Source organism: Saccoglossus kowalevskii, chromosome 11 (assembly GCF_978046115.1).
Source record: "Saccoglossus kowalevskii chromosome 11, keSacKowa6.1, whole genome shotgun sequence".
NCBI classification, from domain to species: Eukaryota; Metazoa; Hemichordata; class Enteropneusta; family Harrimaniidae; genus Saccoglossus; species Saccoglossus kowalevskii.
In genome coordinates this window covers 28833803-28855611 of record NC_140651.1, presented here as the reverse complement: position 1 = coordinate 28855611, position 21809 = coordinate 28833803, and the positions used below count along the sequence as shown (strand labels likewise).

Below are 21809 nucleotides of genomic sequence, written 5' to 3'. Positions count from 1 at the left end.
TCAAAGATAAATAGAAAAATTGAATTCTGGAACCACTTTGTTCACAGTATGTCCTATAGGGGGCGCTCTATGGTAACTAACAACATTATGTCATCCCAACTACTATACCGCTTTACTAGCCTAGTGCCACCCACTGATGTTGTTTTGAATATACAAAGGTCGTTACTTGACTTCTTTTGGCAAGGTCGCCATTGGGTTGCTGCTAAAACACTTTATCTTCCTCTGGAAAAGGGGGGACAAAATGTTACCCATCTCCCCATACGTATCAGCGCCACGCGACTTAATTATATTCAAAGATATCTTTATGGCAATACTGATCATTTTTGCTTTAAGTTCACTGACTACTTCTTCATCCAAGCAAGCAAAATGTCTTATACTAGGCAGCTGTTGTGCACCACGAATAGCCTTCCTTTAAAACTGAAGAGCATACCACCATTCTATCGTGAACTCCTTCAATGCTGGAAGTCTGTAGATAAGGTGCGTAAATTTAATGACAATAATCCGATTGATATTTTTAATGAACCACTTTTTCACAATGCATTTATTAATCATCCTATTAGAAAGGAACCTTTTGCACTCCGTCACTTTGTGGACGCTGGTATAACCAAAGTCTGTGATCTGGTCCATGAAACAAATCGAACGTGGCTGGAAGCTTCAAACATCTCAGATAGAGTAAATATACATTCTGAACGCATTCTGCAGCTCAGTCTCAAGGTTATTCATGATTCCATGCCTACCAAATGGAAGGATACTGTGAACAATTATTTCAAACAAAAAAACAAGCGTGCTCATGCTCTCTCTCATCTCAGTTTTCAGCTACACTTTTCTGATGAGCTAAATCTAGCGCTTTATAAACTTGAAAAAGGCGCAATATATAAATATTTAATTGAAGTTCTCAGTACTAGTGGTCGTCAACAACAACCAAGAAACGTATGGTGTGACATACTTAGTCTGCCTGAAACAACTAAACCAAATTTTCAGGACTGTTATGCAGCACCAATTACGACGTATGACGGAGATATGCAGTGGCGCATATCCCATGGCGCCTTTGCAACTGGTAGTTTCCTTTTCAAAGCTCGGTTATCAAGCTCGGATAAGTGTATTTTTTGTGGCGAGGTGGATACACTTGAACACATCTTTATAGAATGCCCATCTAATAACGAGCTATTACATACTTTCAAAATAATCACATCTGGTCTGCTTCAAACAGGCTTTCGTATGCCAATCTGGTGGTTTTTAATTCTGCCACCGCGTCGTTCTAAGGGTTTTCTTTCCCGACAGGCACAACAAATGTTTTGCCTATTAACGAGCATGGTGAAAGCTGCAATTCACACCAGTCGTCGAAACAAGAGGCAACAAAAAGGTGTCAGTGATTCTCTAGAAATTTTCAAAACGAGACTTATTTTGAGGATCAAAACGGAATATGAATACCACCGTTTTAAAAATCAGCTACCTAAATTCGAAACATTTTGGGCAGTGGACGGTGTGTTATGTGATATTCAGAATGATGCACTTCAAATTCATCTGTAAACCTAGGTTTTACTTGTCCACTTCGCTGTTTAGGGCTTTTGCCCTATTGAGTCATATCTAGTCTTCTTTTATCCGCTTTGGTAATTGTTGTGGTACTCCCTGGTTTCGTGACATTAGTCGTGTCAGAGGATTTTGTTCTCATGGTGGATATCAGTCTACACACACAAACACTGATTTGCCACCCTCTTGGCTTGTCATTTTCCTCAACACACTGATCGCGCGGGTGAACGCGGTGCTTTTCAGCGCTCCCGGTTTGTTACAGGTTTGGCCTCATGGCTTAGTAGTGTCGGTTTTCAGCTTTAAAACATATTTTTATGTCCTGGGTACGACGTTAAAATTGCATCCGGTTGCGGAGTTTTTGTACTCGGGAGAATGAGGTTACCCTTTGCCGCAACTACCTCCAGGTCACCCTTGGGCAAGGTGTAGCACCTGTGAGCCTTGGGTGCCAACTTCCCACATAACAAGTTCGGTTGACGTCAGTAAGGGCATACGGTCGTAAAACTCCTGCACAAATAGATCCGCACAGGTGGACAATTTTTCATGTAAATATGTAGATATTAGTTTCAGTTGTACTTAGCATTTGGCAGGGGGGATCGTAACCTCTTGTGGTGAGAACCAGTGTGACTGGCCTGCCAACGGGGTGCTAAGGATTTCATTGGAAAAGTTATCAGTTACATCCGTTAATGTAATTTCGTTTTACATACCCGTAAATCAAAAATCACAATACAATACAATACAATACAATACAATGCAATGCAATGCAATGCAATGCAATGCAATGCACTGCACCGCACCGCACCGCGCCGCGCCGCGCCGCGCCGCGCCGCGCCGCGCCGCGGGCAAGGTGTAGTACCTGTCAGCCTTGGGTGCCAACTTCCCACATAATAAGTTTGGTGAACGTCAGTAAGGGCATACGGTCATAAAAGCCTTGCACCAACTCGGCCTCACGTTTGAGGTATTACCTATTAAAGGCAGCGTTTACGTTTATTTAAATATGTATATATGTGTCCTGGGCAAGATTTTAAACTACATCCGGTTGTGGAGTCTATGGACGTGGGAGAATGAGGTTACCCTTTGCCACAACTACCTCCAGGTCACCCTTGGGCAAGGTGTAGCACCTGTGAGCCTTGGGTGCCAACTTCCCACATAACAAGTTCGGTTGACGTCAGTAAGGGCATACGGTCGTAAAACTCCTGCACAAACAGATCCGTACAGGTGGACAATTTTTCATGTAAATATGTAGATATTAGTTTCAGTTGTACTTAGCATTTGGCAGAGGGGATCGTAACCTCTTGTGGTGAGAACCAGTGTGACTGGCCTGCCAACGGGGTGCTAAGGATTTCATTGGAAAAGTTATCATTTACATCCGTTAATGTAATTTCGTTTTACGAAAATTTGTTTTTCAGCGCTCCCCGATTTTCTGCCTGTTTTGCGTTTTTTGCGTTCGTTGTGCGCCCGTGTTTTTACACAGTTGTATATAGTGTGCCTACCCTTTACGTGAGTAATTTATATTTGTTGTTTTTTGTTATTATTGTGGTTTTTGGAGGCGTTTTCTGCCTCGACGGTGGTAAGATTCCGGCGACCAATATGGCGGCCGCTGAGAAGAGGCCTTCATCGTCACCAAATGTAAAACTCACCAGGAACCATGCCATAAGGTGTGAGAATATTGACGGCATTCCTGTTGAAACATATGTAGAAGCCGTTTGTGATATTGTTGGGGCAAATAACATCATAGCGGCATCCAGGATGAACCGTTCTGTTGTTGTTTTTCTTACACACGTTACATGGGTTGAAACGGTTGTTATTTCGGGTCTCGATATTGGTGACTTACATATTTCAGTTGAACCACTTGTACGCCCCTCCACTAAAATTGTTTTGTCAAATGTCCCCCCATTTTTACCTGATGAGTGTATTACTTCTATTCTTTCAAGTTATGGACGTGTGACGAGTGCGGTACGAGCGATTCCGCTGGGATGTAAGAGACCGTCTCTGAAACACGTCAAATCATTTCGACGTCAGGTTTATGTTCACTTGAAAGATGTCAGTATAAATGGTTTACTTCCAATCACTTATCAGGGTCAGATATTTAATATTTATGTTTCAACTGATGAACTGGTTTGTTTTGAGTGTAAAATGAAAGGACACACACGAAAATCATGTCCAAATTCTCAAAGCATTGTTACGCAAATGGTGATGGGGGAAAACAATGAAGGCTCCCAAAGAATTTCTACAGGTGTTCAAGGTGTTAATGAAACTCATAAAGTGAATGGTACAACTGATCCCTCTTTGCAAACATCTCACCGATAAACAAAATGTGACCAGTGTTGAAGTTGATAAAAACAATAGTGATCAAATTGTTAATACAAGTAATGAAAACCACATAGATACTGATGAAAATGATATAACAGATAATGTTGAAATGGTTAATCTTTCAACCAAAAAACGTGCGCGATCAAAATCCCCAGTGATTCGAGAAGGTCATAACAATGACATCTCAACAGATAGCAATATAATCAAACCAAATATTAAAAAACGAAGTGATGGTACGCTAAGCAATATAGTATGTGACATTGAACAACCAAACGATGAAGAGAGGGTACGATCCCCTACTTCAACTGCCAATGAACACCCATCCACTTCATCCCCCTCACCGCTGCCATCCACTCAACCCCCACATGTGTATGCAGAGGTGACTGTACTCAGACCAGTACCCCAGCCAGAAAGTACTGATTTGTCTTCTTTCCCACCAACGCCCTCCCTTGATTTTACAGACAACTCCCCTAGTTATTCACCATTGTCAGAAATGCCAGTAGACATCAGTGATGTGAATGAACAATCCCAAGACCTTTTTGATTCTCAAAGTACATCGAGAGAAAATAATGATGATTGCCAAACTTCCAGTGATGAAAGTGACAGTGAATCTGTCATTTCAAATGTGTCTATTGGTATCATGAGTAGTGAGGAGAGTATATCAAATGCAAAATTAAATGATTTTTTATTGTCGACACGACATTCCCGCAAGTTTATTGACAGATGTTTTGAGTTCTGTCCAAATCTCAAAGTGTTGGTGTGGCATTTTATCAATTATCGTAACACTCAAAAACTAAACGCTTCTGAGAAAATACGCATGAACAGGCTTATTAAAAAGGTTAAAAAACAAATAAGGACTGGCAAATTTATAGCTGATTTTTAAACCAAAACCATATAATGGAGGGTTCAATTTCTGGGGCAACATACAATGTTAATGGATGTCGCGACTCACTTAAAAGATTCAGTGTTTTCAACTATATTAAGCGTGATCACCCCTGCAATTTTTACTTATTACAAGAAACACATACTCTTGCGTCCGACGAAAACATATGGAAGCTAGTATGGCGCGGAACGGGCATTTTTTCTCATGGCACTGCTAACCGCGCGGGTGTGGCTATATTGTTTCCTCCAACAACAGTTGTACACATTTTATCACAATGTGAAATCATGCCAGGCTATGTCCTGCACACACACGTAGAATTAAACAATAATCCTGTACACATTATAAATGTATATGCACCCATAAATGGCGCGGAACGAATGGAATGCTTTAATAAAATAAAACAATTTATTCCTACTTTAAATAACGACCCACTGATTATGGGAGGAGATTTTAATTGTACAACCGATCCTGACATGGATCGCAATAGGGGACGGGAGCCTGACATGCGTACTGCTAACCTCCTTACTTCAGTTATTCGTCGTCACAAACTAATTGATACGTGGCGTCACCACCATGGGAATGCTGTTAATTTTACTTGGGGGCGTAGTGGTACACTTGTTCGCCTGGACAGAATGTACATTAGCAAGTGTATGCGTGGGAAAATCAAGTCTGTTGAAATTAGTAACGGGGCGTTGGCTTATTCTGATCACTCTCTTGTTAGTATATCAATAACAATTAACAATGGTAAAAATAAAAGTCCTGTATGGTGTATGAACACACAAATTTTACAGGATGATGAATATGTTAAAGAAATTACGGATTTCTGGCTGGAATGGCAACTTTGTCGTGAAAACTATTCACATATTCAAACTTGGTGGGACGTGGGAAAGAATAAAATAAAATTAATTACTCAACAGTATTGCGCATTCAAGCAATATAAACACAAACAAGCAAAACAAACATTGGAAAGGAACATCCGAGCTATGGAGCGCGATATCACCCAGAATTCGCCGCCCACAAAATCATACATAGAAAAAAAGAGACTCCTTTCAAACATGGTTCAACATGAGAATAAAGGTCTCATCACACGAGCGCGGCACCATTTTCTAAATGAAAATGATGTGTGTAATACTTTCTTTTTCCAAATAGAGAAAAAGAATGGAAACAAAAAAGCTATTTTTCAGCTCAGGCGTCATGACAACAGTCTCACACAAAATCAAGCTGAAATCCGCAAAATAGTACGCAACTTTTACACTAAGTTGTATACTACAGATAATATTGATATAGATGCATAGAATACCATCCTTGAGGGCCTGCCATAGCTGAGTAATACCGACCGCGATGACCTTGATGAGCCTATTACGTATGGCGAACTTACTAACACCGTAAAGCAACTTGCGCATGGGCGAACTCCCGGCATTGACGGGATTCCGAACGAGTTTTATCAAAAATTTTGGAATCTTATTGGGAAAGACCTCTGTGACGTGTTCAGTAAAGCCACTGAAGAAAATGTGTTTCCACTTTCTTGCTCTAGAGCAGTTGTTGCCCTACTCCCAAAGAAAGGTGATATTACACAACTAAAACACTGGCGACCTGTGAGTCTTCTTTGCAGTGATTATAAGATCTCCACTAAAACACTAGCAATACGTCTGCGCGGGATCATTGGTTCCATAATTCACCCAGATCAAACCTGTAGTATTCCAAACAGGCATATCCATGACAACATCAGTCTATTACGTGACAGCATTGACTGTGCTAATATGACTAACTCTCCCCTCGGCATCGTGGCTCTAGATCAAGAAAAAGCATTTGACAGAGTAAATCACGCTTATCTATTCAACACACTTCATGCTTTTGGGTTTGGTGACAAGTTTATTTCTTACATTCATCTTATATATTCAAATGCTCAGTCCCTTATCCGTATAAATAGTGCTCTCACCCCTCCCGTCATGCTGTCACGTGGTATTAGGCAAGGTTGCTCATTGTCCACAGCCCTTTATGTTATTGCCATTGAGCCACTGCTCCATAAAATCAGAAATGATGGAAATATTAAAGGTTTAACAATACCGCATCTCAATAATGAACACTGTAAACTTACAGCTTATGCTGATGATATAGAATTTTTTATCACACATAAACAAGAATTCGCATCACTTGCTGCATGGTTGCGTATTTATGAACGCGCGTCAAATGCGAAAATCAACCTCGAAAAGTCGGAAGGTTTATGGGTTGGTAGCTGGCGCAACAACACGTTTTCTCCTCTCAATATTAAGTGGAACAACACCGGGTTAAAATTGTTGGGCGTTTTTCTCGGGAATGATAAAATGTATACCAAACAGAACTGGACTGAGTTGGTTTCAAAGATAAATAGAAAAATTGAATTCTGGAACCACTTTGTTCACAGTATGTCCTATAGGGGGCGCTCTATGGTAATTAACAACATTATGTCATCCCAACTACTATACCGCTTTACTAGCCTAGTGCCACCCACTGATGTTGTTTTGAATATACAAAGGTCGTTACTTGACTTCTTTTGGCAAGGTCGCCATTGGGTTGCTGCTAAAACACTTTATCTTCCTCTGGAAAAGGGGGGACAAAATGTTACCCATCTCCCCACACGTATCAGCGCCACGCGACTTAATTATATTCAAAGATATCTTTATGGCAATACTGATCATTTTTGCTTTAAGTTCACTGACTACTTCTTCATCCAAGCAAGCAAAATGTCTTATACTAGGCAGCTGTTGTGCACCACGAATAGCCTTCCTTTAAAACTGAAGAGCATACCACCATTCTATCGTGAACTCCTTCAATGTTGGAAGTCTGTAGATAAGATGCGTAAATTTAATGACAATAATCCGATTGATATTTTTAATGAACCACTTTCTCACAATGCATTTATTAATCATCCTATTAGAAAGGAACCTTTTGCACTCCGTCACTTTGTGGACGCTGGTATAACCAAAGTCTGTGATCTGGTCCATGAAACAAATCGAACGTGGCTGGAAGCTTCAAACATCTCAGATAGAGTAAATATACATTCTGAACGCATTCTGCAGCTCAGTCTCAAGGTTATTCATGATTCCATGCCTACCAAATGGAAGGATACTGTGAACAATTATTTCAAACGAAAAAACAAGCGTGCTCATGCTCTCTCTCATCTCAGTTTTCAGCTACACTTTTCTGATGAGCTAAATCTAGCGCTTTATAAACTTGAAAAAGGCGCAATATATAAATATTTAATTGAAGTTCTCAGTACTAGTGGTCGTCAACAACAACCAAGAAACGTATGGTGTGACATACTTAGTCTGCCTGAAACAACTAAACCAAATTTTCAGGACTGTTATGCAGCACCAATTACGACGTATGACGGAGATATGCAGTGGCGCATATCCCATGGCGCCTTTGCAACTGGTAGTTTCCTTTTCAAAGCTCGGTTATCAAGCTCGGATAAGTGTATTTTTTGTGGCGAGGTGGATACACTTGAACACATCTTTATAGAATGCCCATCTAATAACGAGCTATTACATACTTTCAAAATAATCACATCTGGTCTGCTTCAAACAGGCTTTCGTATGCCAATCTGGTGGTTTTTAATTCTGCCACCGCGTCGTTCTAAGGGTTTTCTTTCCCGACAGGCACAACAAATGTTTTGCCTATTAACGAGCATGGTGAAAGCTGCAATTCACACCAGTCGTCGAAACAAGAGGCAACAAAAAGGTGTCAGTGATTCTCTAGAAATTTTCAAAACGAGACTTATTTTGAGGATCAAAACGGAATATGAATACCACCGTTTTAAAAATCAGCTACCTAAATTCGAAACATTTTGGGCAGTGGACGGTGTGTTATGTGATATTCAGAATGATGCACTTCAAATTCATCTGTAAACCTAGGTTTTACTTGTCCACTTCGCTGTTTAGGGCTTTTGCCCTATTGAGTCATATCTAGTCTTCTTTTATCCGCTTTGGTAATTGTTGTGGTACTCCCTGGTTTCGTGACATTAGTCGTGTCAGAGGATTTTGTTCTCATGGTGGATATCAGTCTACACACACAAACACTGATTTGCCACCCTCTTGGCTTGTCATTTTCCTCAACACACTGATCGCGCGGGTGAACGCGGTGCTTTTCAGCGCTCCCGGTTTGTTACAGGTTTGGCCTCATGGCTTAGTAGTGTCGGTTTTCAGCTTTAAAACATATTTTTTATGTCCTGGGTACGACGTTAAAATTGCATCCGGTTGCGGAGTTTTTGTACTCGGGAGAATGAGGTTACCCTTTGCCGCAACTACCTCCAGGTCACCCTTGGGCAAGGTGTAGCACCTGTGAGCCTTGGGTGCCAACTTCCCACATAACAAGTTCGGTTGACGTCAGTAAGGGCATACGGTCGTAAAACTCCTGCACAAATAGATCCGCACAGGTGGACAATTTTTCATGTAAATATGTAGATATTAGTTTCAGTTGTTCTTAGCATTTGGCAGGGGGGATCGTAACCTCTTGTGGTGAGAACCAGTGTGACTGGCCTGCCAACGGGGTGCTAAGGATTTCATTGGAAAAGTTATCAGTTACATCCGTTAATGTAATTTCGTTTTACATACCCGTAAATCAAAAATCACAATACCGACATGGTACCTGGCACACTATATGAAAATACCTATGGCACTTAGCATGTTTATTGGTGCGGTAAAGATATGAATATGCAGCATGATTGAGTCATTTATCTGATTCAAAAAATTGTGATATTACATACCCATTCACAATGTATTAGCTCAAATTTTGGACGTGGTGCATTGGTTGTTGTGTTCCTCTTCTATTGAAGAGAATTTGGGTTCGATCCCTAACCACTCACCCACGAACATTTATGCAACGTGAGGTTGTTGTTTTACGGCAATGTTTTACTGGCAAAGGATAATAATTGGCAGGATTGTAGCCACTATGAAATACTGAATCATTTGAACAATGGCCAAACCCATTATCTTTCAACACTAGTGTTGAGAAACGCAGCATGCCAGTGAACGAGTCTATAATGCTTTGATTGTCATTTGGCCACATGGAGTTGCTTTGGTCTCTGTTTTATGAAGTTAATTATCAGTACCCTCACTGAAACGGATGTGTCGAATCTACCCTAAAACTACCTTATAAGTTTGCATTTTTTTTTCGAAAATTAAAAATTGTGATAAAAATTGCGAAAATAGTACCGACTACAGTTCCGTCGTGCAAGTGTATCTTTGGAAGCCCCAATCAGATCCTAAATTGAATAATATGTAGATGAATTTTGATGAAAAAATAACTGTCGTTCGCTATGTTGTCATTATTTCTATTAACATCATTGTTTAGCAGAGCATTGCCATACGCTCTTCCAATTGAGTTATCAAGTTAATTTTGTTGCACATTTACAATGTTCTCAATATTTAATAATGCTGAAAACAATGCATTCTCTAGATATACAAAGCATCCACACGAGAAACAAATTTAATGGAAAAACCCACACGTACCAATTTTAGTATAGTATATTTTATTTGACATAAAATCACGTACCCTGGGGCACTATATAGAAAATATCTTCTATACCTGCTATAACACCCCAGATTTGGACCACGACACAATCTCGCATTCCCGAAAATCAAATACAGTCGAAGACGGATATCCACAGTTTCTGATAGTCTGAGGAGGTCAAAAATACAAAGGAAAATTAAATCAAGTAACTAATAACAAAGTGTAATCTTGTCTTTGTTTTGTATAAACATGGGTTTAAAAAATGTACTGTTATTTAAATATGGGTATAAATGTTGTCAATACAGTGGTATAACAATGCACACATTTTTAAAGGATCAGTGGCACTCCTCTATCCATATTTAGGTCTGGTGTCATCAGGATCTCGCAGTGAACACATACATTATGGACAACTGAAAATAAAACAAGCAAGCGCACTAGTTCAATATCATGGTGAAATATCCCTATCATTGCCACATAACACATTATATCAACAAAGCAAAACACGCAAAAAAGTCCCATTGCCTATTATAAAATATAATTTACAGACACCTTGAAACGGGTCAAAGCAACTCTTTGAATACGAACTCCCCCACGACTCCCGGATCGCGTTCATTGTGAAAAAATATATATAATACGTGACTATGACAGAGAAAGAGGTGAAGTTGAGACACATACTGTTTTTTGTCTTCGAAACCAAAGCTGTAAGTGTAAATTACTATGTTAGCTGCAGGTAATGTGGCGCCAATAGTTAGAACATTGGTTTGTCATAAAAACAGAAATATTGTAAAACTACTGTAAACATCACACAGTTCTTATCAATCGTAATGTGATTACTATACACTCACTGTAACAGTCATAATTGGTGACTACGCCGCGTGGTCGTTTCGCTCGGGTGTTACCGGTAGTATAAGTTTGCCGAATAATATATTGATATTGATTGCAAAAACATGAAAATATTTTTTTTGTGGCATTCCTTGCGTCACTTGATCGCCAAGGTGTATTTTTATACACAAAATAAACAAGTCATCTGAAGATGACACAGCCCCCACTTGTCAGATGTGATAATAGTTGGCTATGAATTATAAAGTTTGAATGTATATGTATAAAGTCGGGTAGGATGATTAAGTTCAAAATCATAAGTATGTTACTAAAATTTAGCACTATGACATTTTTATTAAATTTGGTAAAATTTGCATCAATTTTAACAAAAAATCACAATCAATTGAATGTGGAAATTCAATTGAGTCAATATTAAATATCAAATACAAGAACTATTAGTTCACAAGATAATAAAAAAAATTAAATAAATATTCAAATTAGCTCATTAATTGAGTTAAATGCCAATATTGCATAGCACACATCTTATATTGACAGAACAAGTAAGTCTATACCAAGTTTGGTCTCATTCGGAGAATTAGTTCACAAGATATTAAAAACAATTCAAAATTCAGTAAATATGCAAATGAGCTTGTTATTTAAACTGAAACTCAATATTGCATAGCATATATCTTATATTGAAAAATCAAGTCTCTACCAAGTTTGGTCTCATTTGGACTATAAGTTCACAAAATATTAACAAGAATTCAAATTGATAATTGAATATTCAAACGAGCTCATTAAGTGATTCCTTGAAAAAATAAATTAATGTGCATCTGTACCAGTGATCACTGTCTTTGTACCAAGTCTCAGCAAAATCGGTCCAGGCATCTCCGAGAAACAATGATGGAAACACCCCCAAAACAATGGATTTTACAGGATTTTGACATTCAAAATGGCCGCCAGGCAGTCATATTTGATCAAGTCAGGAAATAAATTCATGTGAATATGTATACCTCCTCACTGTGTCTTTGTGCCTAGTATCATTGAAATCAGTCAAGGCATCTATGAGAAATATCAATGGACAGACAAAAGCCATGATTAACAATCAAAATGGCTGCCAGTCAGCCATATTTTATCATTTCAAAAAAGTAAAACAACGAGCATCTGTATGGGTGGTTCCGTTGTCTTTGTACCAAATTTCAAAAAAATCGGCCCAGCCATCTCCGAGGACTGCCGGATTGACGGATTGACAAAGGCGAAACTACAAGCCCCCTCCGGGACTTTGTCCGGGTGGGGGCTAATAAAAATGCAATACAAAGACAGTGGTTAATTTGAAGTAGGCAAGAACAAAACTTTGACAAAAACAAATTTCACATCGCAAGTCATGAAGATCTACTTTGGTTTGCCAAACTACTGTTTTTACTACTCAATTGTTGGTGACAAAAATTCATTAGCTGGAAAACTACTGTAAATCGAGGGAATCGGCGATTACTGATAAGTTCGACACAGATTGCCAATGATTCAATCGGTTTCATGTTTAGGTTTACTTTGTATCGGGCGAAGGTAAAGTTCTGCTTGTGACCCAACATTACTTTTCAACTCGACTACGCCCCATGCACATTTGTTACTAGCCATAATAAACTAATACATTTCGGTAGTTTCCAGTACACTTCATTATTTCGAATCCGCCATATCCTTGGAGATCATCTTCGTCATCATCTGCGTAAAACTGAAAGCTTTGGAAAGTATCCCTCTTTCTGTCGTCTTGGGGATTATTTACGCATGACAGTCGAAAAACATAAAAAGTTTATTGTCCACAAGTATGTTTCGCACTTTTCGTGAGCCGACGATCACCACTCGGCTAGCTTTATCTGGCCTGAAAAGACGGTGTCTTTCGTGACGTACGTTCGCGGCTGGAGTCCCACTTGTTGATGGCGAGTCGTCAACAACCTTGCACCGATCGCCTAACGTTGGTACCCCAAGCCTCATAGTTCTGCGTCAGCCATGCCAGATATTATTTGCGGATCTATTTTTTTCTGCCTGGAAGTTTTGCAGTACTGTGCTTGATTTTTCGATGTCTACCGTAAAAGACCGCGCGAAGTGAGATAATTATGATGTCATGCGCAGGACAGAGTTACGGCGTCGCAAAATATTCATTTCATTTCAGGTTAAAAACAAGTTTAGAATATTTAGAAACTCGAAATAGCAGTTGGAACCCATCCAACAAACGACAGCAACTTTGAATATAATTTCGGATTGATCTGAGCGCCCTCCAAGCAGATTCGTAAATAGGGCATGGTATCGAATTGATCACAGGCCCAGAATCAGCCTTTTGTCTACCATTATCGGATGACCCCATGGTATCCGTAAAGTCTATTCCTACAGGGAATTGGGAATGACCTTTTTGTGCGTATTCTGTGTCGTGCCCATGCCTTTTGCCAAACTTCTACCTTCTAGTTTATTCTATGCATATACGAATCATGGATCCAGCTTAGTGAATGGGTGCGATGTCGTTGTGATTGATCAGTTCTAATCCTACCTGTAAAAAGTAATGAAGATTTTTTTCAAAAAGCCTCTTAGTATTAAGTCGCCCTATCGCCTATTCTGTCCTATCGGCGGAGGCGCTGTTTTCTGAATAGGTGTATGAATTGGCAGGAAAAAGAAAAGTCTATTCATTTTGAGGCCAACTAGTTTCAAAATATGTTTAAAAAGTATGTACTTCCCCAGTTTATCATGGCATTCATTTGCGCTACCACAGTACATTAAAATCCATACCATCAGGAGGGCGCTGTCAAAAATAATCACGTCTTTACTAGCGAATGATTGATTCAGCATTCCCAATGGGTGTGGTATTTATGTGGGCGAAAAATCTCCTAACCTACCTGTAAATGAATTATAGTTTCTTTTTCTATCAAGCCGATTAGTAAAATGCCAGAGTAATGACAAATTTGAAATAAATATATTTGTGTACAAGCACACACAAGAGCATTCACTCACCATTCTCCTGTCAGAATCATACAGCAAGCTGGTCTCCAGTAAGGTAATCTTAACTCAATTGAATTCTTAGTCATTTTAGTTTAGCATACTTTTCATTTCCAATCATGTCCCAGTGAATGATCAACATCATGACTTGTGTGCTTCCTCTCTGTATTCTCTAATTATCATCCCCCAGAGTACGCCGAGGTTACAAGGATACAAGACGGCACCAATGGTTTTACTAACATAACGTTACTTTTAGTATCTAGAATATACAAGTATGTGAAGTATTCCTACAAATAAAAATCACGTATGCAAAACGTTGACTATATGAAAACAAGTACATGTTGAAACCATGAAAAACTTTCACTTTTCATCTTAATTACACCTATCTATATAAATTGGTACTGCTCATATTATACATTCCTTTTGTCCCGTTTTGTTCCCCTAACATTGAAGCTGTTGGACAAAGACTGTAGTGAATGGCATTACGATACTGATATCTTCTTTTTCATTGACCTGGTATTTTGACAAAAAGTGAGGCTTAAATTCTCTCTATTAAAGCCTCATGGTATTTTCATGTTCATTTGTACGGCAAAGATATGTATATTTGAATAACTCATCCATCTGATTGTAAGAAATTTCATATTACGTGTATGCATCTTGGTTCATTTGTTAGCGTGTACCATAGAGTTAGGTCTCAAGTCGGACTACTTTAAACGTAGCACTTTGTTTTAAAAATAGTTCTTTCTGTGTGTTATGCATCCTCATAACAACCAACACTGGTGTTTATGAGCGGTGCAGTGTATGACGTGCATCGAGGTCACAAACTGCCTTCGTAAGATACAATAACGATCTCAGTCGACGTAATGAAACTAATGATTACATGCATCTAGAACTGAATTTTACCAGAAACTTGTCATTTATGATGCACCGTAATGCATCTTCGAGGGCTTGAATCTATGCTCACAATAACTCATTTCTACTCATTTACTTACATAAACATTAATGGGTGGTAGTCGTGTAGATAAAAGACCTGTGGTCATCGCACAGCACAAACAAACAATGTATTTTACGCTCATTTGTGTACGTCGCTGTGAGTCTCATATTGAAAAGACCACCGACTTATGAACATTGATTTCCCCACAATTCAATATGCATTTCTAATAAAATCACGAGTATCAGTTTTGCCCACTTGCACTAATTACCGCCGGTGACATCTTCGGTACGTCTTAATCACCAAAACAAAAAAAATTATCTAATAAAAGCTTGGTAGCCTCTCAAGTTGTACTTATTAATATGCGCGACAGTTAAAATCGCCATCTTTGTTTATACCGACATACCGACAGTTAAAATCGCCATCTTTGTTTATACCGACATACGGACATCTCGCAAATACGTTGCGCCACGACCACCGCCCATCACCTATGACTCGAAAATGTAGTAGTTTCGAAAATTTTAAAGGACTGAGTGATCAATCCAAATAAACCACCTGGACTGAAAATCTAAATAAATTGTATTCTACCATCGGAACCATGGAGTGACAAAGTATTTTCTAATATGTCTTTGTCTATGTTTATTGCGTTTGAAATTACACTTTTAGTAGTTCAAAGTTACACAACTGTTGAAATTGTAATATTCGTATTGCAAGTATCTGAATCAGTTTTTTATGATAACAGAATAATTAAAACTTTCTATTTTATACAGTTTTCTTAACATCCTGACAAGACAATTTGTTATCAAGGGAAAAGGACAATGACAAGCCATATGTTGTATATTGCATTTACCTTGGTGAGTTTTTGTCTGATATTTTCCTTAGATGATTTCGTACATTTGAAACTATAAGCTTTTAGTAATATATTATAACATTACATGTCTGGAATATTGTTTTAGATGTTTAGGCAGAGGGCTTTCAACCCGCCCATAGACTCTTGTCAATCAAAATGATTTTTTTGAATTGTAAGCATTAATCTGCTGTGATGACGAAAGAAATCTAGGTCAGGGGAAGCCCCATGACCTCATAGATTTTCTTCCACTCCACGCAACACGTGGCCAAGGTCAAGAGGTCGGCGCAATCTCGCCTTATGTTACGGAAAGTGGTGTGGTTGGGAGGGACCTAGAGTCTATGGCGGGTATGAACTATGTAAATAAGCGATTGAAAATCCTCTGCCTAAATTCACTACGTTCAATTACCCACCGTGGACTCCAGTCAGTCAAAATGACTATTTTGAGCTGTAGGCAGAGCCAGATGCCGCGACACAGCGGTTTTCCGAGCAAAACAGAAAATAAAGGAGTACTTGAAATGAAGGGTGTTAACTTCTGACTACCATCTAGCTAAGACCAGTGAAAAACTGTGTCTTACCTTGTCAGTGTCTTCCCCATAGTAAAAACATACTGCTGATAGGGTGACAGGGTCGGCATTGCCCGAGGATGGTAGACCCAAGCCTAATTTTGGGGGTAACTAGCATTCCGAAAAGAAGAGGCCAAAACAGTTCTGCATGATGGCATAGGCTGAAAGTAAGACCTGGAATGTCCGAGGAGAAACTTCTCCACACAAATCTGTAGTAGAGACTGCACTATCGCCTATGTGGTCATAGTGGTCATCTCAGCTGGGTCAACAATCAAAGTCTGACCTGTGACGACGGGGCCCACCCTGAAAAGACCTTCCTCAATGGATTACACTGAAAAAGATAAAATAATTAAGACGTTTTGCATTCTCCAGAAGCCTGTCCTAAGTACGTGTTCGAGGGGGCACCTGACACAAGAGCTAATGAGTTAGCGACCGCATGATCCTCATGTGATCGTACTTGGTGTCTCTGTAGACCTTTTGCTGAGAACGCAAATTGGTCATAAACCTGTCGAAGTGATCGGGGAGAATGGTCTATCTTGCTTACCTCGGCCATAACACATAAACATGTGCTTACTGCCCTGCCTCATCTCCATAGTACGTCTCTCATAGCAACTCAAAGCTCGAACCAGGCATAGAAGCAACTCCATTGGCCAAACGGGGGATGACGATTGGCATTTGGTTCTTGGTGAGAAATGTGTCTTTAGCACAGCTTGATTGTTCATAAAGGCGGCACAACCATTCGAGAAAGACAGGACCCAGAACTCACAAGTCACAATTTGGTGGTACCCCTATTCCCCTCGCCAGATCATTGGCTGCCCACTCACATAAACCTTTCGTTTGTGCGAATCTACTGAGAGCCTCCATGCATATAAGTAGTACACTGCTGGGCTAATTAGTAGTTTGCTGTCCAGTTCGGACAGTATATTCGGGATGTCCAGAAACACTACCAGTGTGAAAACAGTAGTGGAAACCAGGCTTTGGTTGGCCAGTTGGGCGCCACCAGCATCAAGATGCAGGTGTGCTCCTGTCAAAGTTTCTCCAGTACCCAGTAAATCAGCAGAAAGGGGGAAAGGCGTATGCGTCCATGTGGGTCCATGGGATCGATAATGTGTCCATGGCCCATGCTCCTAGAGTCAGCAAGAGTGTCACATACATTGGGAGTTTGGCATTCCTGGGTGTGGCAAATAGGTATATCTTGGGACCATCCCACAGCCGAAACAGTCTGGAGGCTACCCATTGGCATACCACCCACTCCGTGTTCTTCAAACAGAGTCACAGCGAAAGGGCATCTGCTTGACTGTTCCGCACTCCTGGAAGGTGGTGTGCAGTTAGTTCCACATTGCATTCCAGGCGCTAATGAAGAATTAGCTCCACCAGATCTGACAGCGTTGGTGATTTGCCCCCTCCTTGTTGATGTAGGAGACCACTGCTGTGTTGTCCGTGTGGCGCAAGGCTCTGTATGTATCAGTGTCAAGTGCGCCGCTTTCAGTTCGAGCCAATTGATATGACGGCCCTAAATCCAATGCAGGGATCATATTCCTTAGGCTTGTTTATCTATTAGGTGTGCTGAGTCTATGAGGGAGGCATCCGTGATAAGAGTCATAGCCGTTGTGAGTGCGTCCAATGGGACCCCTGTCTTAGGTTGGTAACTGTCATCCACCAGGGAAAGGCATCCCTTGCTTGGTCCGTGAGGGTTTCTCGCCTCTCCAGTTTCTGTAGGTGAGACTGGTGTTGCAAAAAAGTGCGTTGCACCAGGTGGCTGCACACTGCAGGTTAGGGAACTACCCTGCGAACTGACGTTATCATTCCAATGGTGTGCAAAAATCCTTTGAGGGACATGCAGGAAACGATGACTAAACATTTGACTAAACTGCTTATTGCAAATACAAAGACCCTGCGTTTGTGGCAAACTCCAGGACCAGAAAAACACCAACTGACACTTTGGGTGCGGATGGGACTTTTTTAGAATTACTAGAAAGTCTAATTGGTGTAGTAAATCCTGGGTTAGTCATACTGATTTAGCTTTCTTAGATTCAGAACTGGATGCCAGCCACCTGTAGCTTTTGAAACACAAACACGTGCATAGCGCCCATTGTAAGCAAACTGTCGGACTGCTTTTGCTTTGAGGAAGACCCTGCCAGATGACACTGCAGAATATCAAACATAGCCATGTGATGCCCGGCCAACAACTGTGTCTGCTGGTCTAGGAGGCTGATGTGTTCTGCCTCTGAGACTTCCACAAACTACAAAAAGTTAATGGGTCGCAACTCTACTCTCAGGGTGTGGTGGACTGTTTCTGACTGAGATGCCGAGAAATTCCACAGAATGTGGCCATCCCGTCCCAGGCTCCAGATTCTGCTAGCTCCTGTATCCAATACTACACAGATTGGATAGTGCTTGGTCCTGCGGAAAGTGTTAGTCATAAGGTTACCTCACCCTGGGGCCTTAGGACTATATTCTTCTGCAGGGATCAAAACTGAACCATCAACACCGTCTGTGCCCCCTCAGCCACATTCGGCAATCTGCCGGACCAGGAGAGCTGCAGGGTATAAACATCAGGTATCTAGGACCAATGACTTCCTGCATCACCCACATGGCGTGGTTCACAGAGTAGTTTTGAAGAACAGTTTCCGAGGACCCGAGGTTGTACCCACAGAATCAGACATGGTCAAACCCCTCTTCACTTTAAGAAAGTGAGCAAGGGCTTGTCAAACGTCTGTTGGAACGCCTGTCGGTCATCAAAGGGAGGGTGCCCCATGGAGGATGCTCTGGGAAAGATCCCTGGCACTGGCTCTGGAAGGAAATAGGGGAAAGACGAAACCAACGTTCAGCTTCCTGGTGTGCTTTTTCACGTTTGCCGACCGAGAGGCGTCTGCAGCTGCATCTGCTTCACCTGCGTCTTGCCCACCCGACCTGAAAGAGACACAATTTGTCTTGACAGTCCCTCGAACATCGCCCAAATATCGGAGACAAACCCAGTACCCGGCGGGGAAGGATCCACAGAATGACCCGCAACAGGCCCCATAGGAGTACTAGGCTCCAGGGCCACGGCCTCGCATTTCTGGCACGATCGAGCAGACCTCTGCCTACAATAGCAGACTGCAAAGATGCCCTCTAGTCAACCCCTGGGAGGCGAGACCATAAGCCCTCGGTTCCACAACTGCCTGGCCCCCACTCGATGATGCAGCACCTGAGGTACTGGTAGATGAAAGGGAGGACTTCTCACCCATACTAACACTCCTCTCACTCACGCCCACATAGCCGCCTGAACCGACCACGTGACTAGCAGAGCTCGGGCAACACGACCAGTCTCGGCAACATGAACATTTTTGGAAACTATCCTAAGTTTTCGGATCCCAATTAGAGCACACCCCTAGTGGCAAAACCCAGATTCCCGAACGCATTATAAACAGAGGTGACATTTGGTATGTGGGTTCAAAGCCGGGAGTTCCCAGTGGCAATTCCCACAAGACCAAGTTGACTTTTTGGGCGACAACCCGGGAGGTGAAGAGCTCCTCTTAGAGTGCTTTCCTTTCTTCTTGTCCATTTTAACTACACCAAAAATGAACAAGGCACGCAAGAGTGGAACATATTACAGTTGAAACTGACACAATGAAACCCAACAAAAGTGGTCAAATGATTTCTCTCTCCGTCATTGGCTGAATTGCAGATTAATGCCTACATTTCAAAATAATCATTTTGACTGACCGAAGTCTATGATAGGTAATTGAACGTAGTGAATAAACGCGTTTAAATAGTAAAGCGGACCACTTATTGCTTTGACCACATTCCACTATAGCATAATAGAAAAATTTATATATGAAATGTGGAGATGTATCTTGGTGAAAAACTGCCATATTCGATAAAAAATAAATAAAAAGTAATGACAACTTATTTTTAACTATACAATTTGAATCACTGATTATATTTTCCTCATTTATCATTCTAAGATGATGGTCTGTGTGCTCACAGTCACTGCCCAGGAGAAGGAGGAAGGCTCCGAACCCTTTGAGGCGGATTTAGGCGAACGTGCAACAAGTTAGTTATTATAGTTTTTATACCAGCATGTGATTATACACAACAGCCCGTTTTTTTTTAGTTGGTACTAATAGTCGTAAACACGTGTCCGTCCATTAACATTACATTATGACTAGTGATGGAAAGCGTAATGCTGTACCATTTAAAAAACAATTCCATTAATTGATGATATTATTTTGGGTTCACTACAGGCACCAAGGTTTGGTATGACCCAGCTGGTTGTCAAAAAAAATATCCTTCGGCTCCGTATAGATGTGCAGGGGGTCTACGATGCATTAGCAAGGACTCGATTTGCAATGGTCGCAAAGCCTGTGGTGATGGAAGCGATGAATGGAACTGTCAATAATGCATAGAGTACAAACTAAATTGTAATCTGTTAGCATAATTTGAATGCATTAAATCAAATATTTTTGGAATGTCCTTATGTTAGTAGTATCTCAAACCGGGCCGTGAAACACGTTTCAATCCAACTGAGATATAGAAACAAACAAACTTTGTAATTCCAAGAATACTTAAACCGTGGGCTGGCTGAAAAGAAATAGTGGGCGCTTTGCGTTTAACTCAATGCGTTTAACTCAATATACGTACAGAAATGGTGCATAGTGTATCGTAGGTAGACAGTGTGGATACCCCATACCCCATTATCTTTGCGAGTGGTAATTAATATACATATTAATATATATGAGGTTATTACGAGGATAACTTAAAGTATGCACGAGGACAGTACAGCGCGAGTATCGACTGACGCGTAGTGGAACTGGGTGCGACGGTGTACTGCATACTTTGATGTATCCTCGTAATAACCTTGTTATTATACATCTTTTTCTGCCAAGGATACACCATGAGAGTTCAGAAATCCAAAGTGTTTAGAACAGATTCAGCGAAATTCTTTGTGCGGAGTCCGGTCAAACTCTGCTGGCAGCCATATTTGTTTTTATTATTATAGCACGCTTACGCGCGTAATCATTCTATATTTGGAATTCGCATTTCCTAATATGTTAGGAAGAAAATAGCGCGTAAAATACCGCAAAATTACGGCACTCTGTAACTCTGTAATGGCGTTACGGTGAGAGAGATGTATAATAATACACTATATGGAATATACAATGCCAATAATACACACATATTCTAACCACAATATTATATGTGATTCGTATTTTGAACAATCACAAAAGAACAGAGACGTTGTTCCGGCCCACTGCTACATTTGTTTCGTGCGAGTTGATGTGACATCATGAAGGGGAGCTGCCAAAATAACAAAACACAACCCGACATTTTAAATAATACACAATCACGATACTGTTTTGGAGAAATATTATTATGTTACATATTAGTGACAATGCAGTCGTCTGGTTCAACTGAGGTCAGGCTTTGTTACGGTAAATATTTTACAAGAAGTCAAGGCTCCTTTTC

The 21809-nt window shown here is 40.6% G+C and overlaps 1 long non-coding RNA gene across 1 annotated transcript; it reads left to right on the top strand.

Moving 5' to 3' along the window:
- Nucleotides 1-13992: 13992 nt before the first annotated feature.
- LOC100372418 (uncharacterized) lies at nt 13993-20816 on the top strand. The gene is made up of 4 exons (XR_014930965.1): nt 13993-14072; nt 15716-15799; nt 20309-20396; nt 20588-20816. It is a non-coding gene; the product is annotated as an uncharacterized LOC100372418 (long non-coding RNA).
- The last annotated feature ends 993 nt before the right edge of the window (nt 20817-21809 follow it).